This window comes from Geospiza fortis, unplaced genomic scaffold, assembly GCF_000277835.1.
Source record: "Geospiza fortis unplaced genomic scaffold, GeoFor_1.0 scaffold635, whole genome shotgun sequence".
NCBI classification, from domain to species: Eukaryota; Metazoa; Chordata; class Aves; order Passeriformes; family Thraupidae; genus Geospiza; species Geospiza fortis.
This window is the reverse complement of record NW_005054610.1, coordinates 83,536-90,359: the sequence shown is the minus strand read 5'-3', so window position 1 is coordinate 90,359 and position 6,824 is coordinate 83,536.

Below are 6,824 nucleotides of genomic sequence, written 5' to 3'. Positions count from 1 at the left end.
CTTTGTTATCATTCTTTTCTATTCTTAGCTAGCCTTCTGATGAGAACATTTCTTCTATTCTTTTAGTATAATTTTAATGTAATATATATAATAAAATAATAAATCAAGCCTTCTGAAATGTGGAGTCAGATCCTCGTCTCTTCCCAAATCCGAAAACCCCTGTGAACACCGTCACAATCCTACACATCTCGGGGCAGCAATTAACAACCATCAACCCGAGAGTTAACCAGAGCCCCCCCAGGGCAGGGAACACCCCCCACCCCGGGCAGGACCCCAGACCACCCCTGCATGAGCCATCCCGGGATGGGCGGGAGTGAGATCCAGCGGCAAATCCAGCACTGGGCTCCTGCAGCTCGGGCTGATGCTGTTCAGGACCAGTTCTGGTCTCAAACCCAGCCCAAAGGGGCCAAACCAGGCACTGCCAGGGGTGTCTGAGGTGGAGGCAGCTCCTGTCCCAGCTAGGGGTCCCAAATCCTCCTGCCCAATGTCTGAGGATGGTCAGGATAAATCCTGCACCCTGGGCAAATTCAGCCCAGATCTGAAACCTCTGAACCTCTGCGCTCAGGCTGGGGCCAAAAGAAAGACCCCGAGGGGCTGGAGCGAGTCCAGAGCCAGGAATGGAGCTGGGGAAGGGCTGGGGCTGCAGGGAAGGGTCTGGAGAGCTCCTGAGGAACCTGGGGGGGCTCAGCCTGGAGCAGAGGAGGCTCAGGGGGACCTTGTGGCTCTGCACAGCTCCTGACAGGAGGGGACAGCCAGGACAGGCTCAGGCTCTGCTCTCAGGGAACAGGGACAGGAATAAAGGTCCTGGGGAAGTTTAGGTTGGGAAATTTCCTCACTGTAAGTCTGTCCAGCCCTGGCACTGGGGCAGTGCTGGAGTCATCAGCCCTGGAAGTGTCCAAAACCCACAGGAATGTGGCCCCTGGGGGCCTGGTTAATGCCGCTGATGCTCTCGGTGGTTTTCTCCCAGCCTGGATGATTTCTACACCTTGGGAGAAGGAAGGCTCAGACAATCCAAGGCAGCCAAAGAGCTGAACGTCCCAGCCCCAGGCGGAGGAGCCGAGGCTGAAGGGTCCCCGTGGTGCAGCTGCAGCTCCCGGGGCTCATTCCCATCCCCAGGGAGAGCAGGAGCTGCAGCCAAGCCACGGCGGCTGAGCAAACACGGGCGGCTGCTGTCCAAGCAGGCAAGTGAATCTGGAGGCACAATTTGTCATCTAATTGCAGCCACACCCCCCGGGATTAATTGCTGCATTTGAATTCAAAGCAGGGCAGATTTACGGCCCCATCAGGTTTCATCAGCCGTTACTGGTGATTGATGCCCAGCTAAAAGCACTGCAAACAGCCAAAAAAGGGCCCTAATAGGGTTGGTTTTTTTCAGAGTTAGGAGTATTTGGGTTGTTTGATCATCCCCAAGCCTGCAAGAGAGGGGAATTAAAACCTTGGCCGCATTTGCTGCAGACTCCACTGAAGGTTGCTGGCTCCTGCGCAAGGGGAGGTTGCCTCGGGAGGGTGTCTAAGATTTCCACAGAATTATGGGCAGGAAGAAGAGTCAGGGAAACAAAACCCTGATGGTTTTCCACATTCAAAGCCAGAGGGACATTTAGCAGAAATAAACCTTTAACCAGGATAAACCGTTAACTACCATCTGCCTCTGTCTCAAATAAAGAGGGGAAATTAACCCCACCCTGCCCCAAGATCAGCCATTGTGAGGCTGCAGGTGTGTAACCACCGAGGTGCAGGGTCAGGGGGACCTTGTGGCTCTGCACAGCTTCCCGGCTCAGGCCAAAACCATCCCATAACCTCCCAGAAACATCCACAGCCACCCAAAACCATCCCATAACCTCCCAAAAACGTCCACAGCCACCCAAATCCATCCCTAACCTCCCAAACCATCCCACAGCTCCCCAAACCATCCCTCAGCCATCCAAAACCATCCCATAACCTCCCAGAAACATCCACAGCCACCCAAAACCATCCCATAACCTCCCCAAACCATCCTTCAGCCATCCAAATCCATCCCATAACTCCCAAAAACCTCAATTTCCCAAACCATCCACAGCCCCCCAAAACCATCCCACAGCCACCTAAACCATCCCACAGCCTTCTCAAACCACCCACAGCCACCCAAAAACATCTCACAGCTTCCCAAACCATCCCACAGCTCCCCAAACCCTCCTTCAGCCATGCAAAACCATCCCATAACCCCCCCAACCCATCCCACAGCTCCCCAAACCCTCCTTCAGCCATGCAAAACCATCCCATAACCCCCCCAACCCATCCCACAGCTCCCCAAACCCTCCTTCAGCCATGCAAAACCATCCCATAACCCCCCAAAAACGTCCATTTCCCAAACCACCCACAGCCACCCAAAAACATCTCACAGCTTCCCAAACCATCCCACAGTTCCCCAAACCATCCCTCAGCCACCCAAATCCATCCCATAACCTCCTAAAAACCTCAATTTCCCAAACCATCCACAGTCACCCAAACCATCCCACAGCCATCTAAACCATCCCTCAGCCACCCAAAACCATCCCATAGCCTCCTAAAAACATCCTAGAGCCATCCAAACCATCCCACATCGCCCCAAACCCTCCTTCAGCCATCCAAAACCACACCAGAGCCTCCTGAACCACTCCACAGCCCCTCAAAACCACCCCACAGCCCCCAAACCCTCCCACAGCCATCCAAAACCATCCCTGAGCCATCCAAAACCACCCCACAGCCCCCAATCCCTCCCACAGCCATCCAAAACCATCCCTGAGCCATCCAAAACCACCCCACAGCCCCCAATCCCTCCCACAGCCATCCAAAACCATCCCTGAGCCATCCAAAACCACCCCACAGCCTCCAAACCCTCCCACAGCCATCCAAAATCACCCTACAGCCCCCAAACCCTCCCACAGCCATCTAAACCAACCCACACCCTCCTCAAACCATCCTCAGCCCCTCAAAGCCAGTGCTCAGAGCTGGTGATGCCCAGAGCTGCCCAGTTCAGCTCCTGTGGGGTCCCAGTATGAACCAGCAAGCACTGGTGCTGGGCCCCGAGGGCCTGAGGCTTCTCAGAGCACCCAAGGGTTCCCCAAAAACCTCTGACAGTACCCAAAAAATGTCTTTCCTCCACAAAGGAAATGGAAAGCACTTTTCATTGCAGGGAATGGTGCTGGGAGCAGCCTGGAGGGTCTGGGAGCAGGAGGGGCCACCCAGGAGGGCCAGGGAGAAACAGGGGTCACTGAGGAGCTCCAGAGAGCAGGACACACCACCAGGGAGGGCCAGGGAGAAACAGGGGGTCACTGAGGAGCTCCAGAGAGCAGGAGACACCACCAGGGAGGGCCAGGGGGTAACTGAGGAGCTCCAGAGAGCAGGAGACACCACCAGGGAGGGCCAGGGAGAAACAGGGGTCACTGAGGAGCTCCAGGAAGGGCCAGGGATCAGAAGGAGCAGCCAAGGAAGGCCAGGGCTGGGGCTCATGCAGGGCTCAGACCCCAGGTGTGTCAGGCACCATGGGCTCAGCCAGGTGTGTCCCACACCCTGCTCCACCCATCAAGGCTCAGCCAGAAGAGGTGAATAGCACCAGTTCAGCCAGGTGAGAGGACTGAGCCTCCAGCCTGACCTCCAGGTGACCCCAAAGACCAGCTGCCAGTGATGAGGAGGAGCAGGGACACCAGCAGAGATGTCACCATGGCCGGGGACCCGCTGGTGTCCAGGTCCCAGCGGTGAGAGCCCCGTGCTCCACCCCAAAGAGTTTCACCTGCAAATCCCATTTTCTCACCCATCTCCCAGCCCAGCAACGGGCTCAAACTGGTTTCTGCTCCAACCCCCAGTGATGAAACCACTTCCAACTCTCCAGGCTCATGTCCAAGTTTCCCATGGGCAAAGCCTGTCCTTGGCCCCCTGTCCAGTGTCCAGGATCATGGACATCGAGAGCTCAGGGAAGGTGCCTGGGGACAGAAGAGTGCTGGCAGCTGGGGACAAGAGGGACCTCACCCAGTTTGTCACCAGCAATGTGAGAGGAGCCATAAATCCATCAGAAATGGGGATCCACCACAGGGATCAGCCTGAGCTGGGTTTTGGAGAGGGCCCAAGTTTTGAATTCTCACAGCTCAACCCATCAGGTCCCACTCTTGGCACCAGCTCAGCTTCCCATCCCACCCCACTGCTCCTCCCTAGCATCAAGCCTGTGGGACATCAACTCCGAGATGTTTCCTGCCAAAAACCAGGGCACAAAGGGGAGAGGAAATAATCCCCAGCCCTTCAGAGAAAGGGCTTCACCGAAAATACCCGGTGAAGACACAGAGTTTCGCTCTGCAGTGGCCCCTCCCTTGGCTCTTCAATACCTCCAAAGCAAAACAGAAAAAGCCAGCCCAAAAAATGCTGAGACCAAACCCAGGCACTTGGCGTCACAGGGGAGGTTCCAGGTGGAACCAGTGACCCAGGGAGGTTTTTCTTTGCCAGATTTGCCTTGGCCACTGTGGCACCTCCAGCTGCGGTGGGGAGGAGGAGGCCACAAACCCCTTCAAGAGGAAAATCGGGGTGAAAAGTGCTAATTCCCAGGGCCCCAGGCTTGGATCCACAGCTGGGGGACAGATGGAGACATTCTGCACTCCCTGCCCTGGGTTAGAGCCTGGGCTCTGTGGGCAGCAAAGCCTCTCAGAGGAGCCAAGGGGAAGCCAAAGCCTTTATTCTTCCCTGTTTGCCATAAATCCCCTCAAAATGAAGCATCCCCGGGTTTGACCCCACTTCAGCAATCTGGGTTAAATTTAAGAGCAGGTTTAAACACAAACTTCCGTGCCCATGGCAGGGACATGGAACTGGATTTAAGGTCCCTTCTAACCCAAATCATCTGTGCTTCCATGACAAACTCATTGTGTTCCCAGCCTGATTTCAGACAGTCCCAGCAGGACCATGGGAGCAGCCCTGGCTCCTCCTGCCACTCCCCACTCCTGGAGATCAGCTCACCCTCAGGAGAGCTCCTGGGGAAAAATGGGGAAAGGGCTGGACGGGGACTGGATGAGAGCTGATGGATGTGGAGTCTGGACACGCTTCAGGAGTTTTCCCCCATCAGCTTTTTTGGTCCCTGCTCCATCCATCAGAACAGGATGCTCTGGTAGCCTCAAAGCTGCTTCTCCAGGGATGCTCCCAGAGCCAGAGTTTGACCCCAAACCATCCCAATTTTGCTGTGATGTCACCGTGATGTCACTGTGATGTCACTGTGATGTCATCAGGATGTCACCATGATGTCACAGACAGCACCCCCAACCTGGGGCCTCCCACCCCCAAAAAGAGGAATCACCATGGAGGGGCAGGACTGGAGTTCTGGAAGCCTCTAAGGGAGGAGGAGGGGATGAGGATGGTGAAGGACAGGGGAGGAAGGATGGGCAGGGGAAGGATGGGCAGGGAAGGACAGACAGACAAACGCTGCCACCTGGTGTCCATGAAAACCTCTCAAAGTCCTGAACCGGGATGGATTCAGCTCTGCGGGATCCCAAAGCTCAGGGTCCTGCCTGCTGGGCTCCTCCAGCCCGGGAGAGCCACCAGCAACTCCACCCAGCTGGAAAAGGGAGCTGGGTTTGCTCGGAATGGGGAAGCAGCACGTCCCAAAGGGCTGCAGGAAATCCCCAAAGGGCTGTGGGGAGAGGGTCCCGTGGGACTTTTCCTGAGGCCGCTCCAGCACTGGGATCCACGGTGAGGAACCCACACGAGGAGCAGGGGCTGAGCTGAATCTGCCCTCCCCGAGCTGCCGCCTCCGCCGGCAGCGCCGTGCCCCCCCGGGCCGCGGGACATTGCAAACGGTGACATCGTGAGCTAATTTGGTGGCATTAATAACAAACATCCCACCCGAGCGACGGGCAGCAGAGCTGGCCCCGTCCTCCCGAGATCCAGCTAATTAATGTCCCCCTCCCTCCCTCGGGGGATGTCAGGCTCCCTCCAAAGGCCGCGAGTGGCCCTCATTAAAGGCTCATCAGGATGAGCATCCCCCAAACACCGACCTTATTTTGACAGCGGCAGTAATTACAGAACTCTCCGTGCTGGAATGACAATAATTACCCAGGCACGAGCAGAAAGGTCCCGGGGGGGGAGAGCACAGAAAGCTCTGGAGAAAGAGGGAAAAAAACAGAAATCTGCACCTGGAGCCCCCATCTCTCCTGGTGGGAGAGACAAGGCCCAGCTCCCCAGGACTGGCTCTTGTCTCCCACTGCCTGGGGGAAAAGGCACATTCAGACCCCCAGACACCAAACCTGGACATTCTTCTTTGGCTGGAAACGCCCCAGAGATCCCAAACCTGCCCTGGAAGCACCTCCTGCCATCCATGCTGGGAATGCAGAGCCCCCAGGAGCCCACCTGGCCCCCAGGCAGGGGGAAACTCTTCAGGGAGCTGAGCTCTGCCCTGGGCCCCCCTAGGAGCCCCCAGCCTCCTCCAGGCCCAGATCCAGCTCTTTAGGGTTGCGCTCAGTTTTCCTCTTCTCCTTTCTCCTTCGCTGCATTCAAGGATTTGAAACAAACGAGCCCAGTTCCTGTGGGACACCCTGGAAAACTCTGAACCAATGAGTTCCAGCTGTTCCCAGGGCTCCTGGCCTGAGCCTGGATGTCTCACGGGGATCCAGAACTGCAGCCCCTCATGGGGCCATCATTTCACCCCCAAATCGCATAAATCACAGGGAGCATCCCCAAAATCACAGGGAACATCCCATAAATCACAGAGAACATCCCCAAAATCACAGGGAACATCCCATAAATCACAGGGAGCATCCCATAAATCACAGGGAACATCCCCAAAATCACAGGGAACATCCCCAAAATCACAGGGAGCATCCCCAGTTCCAGGA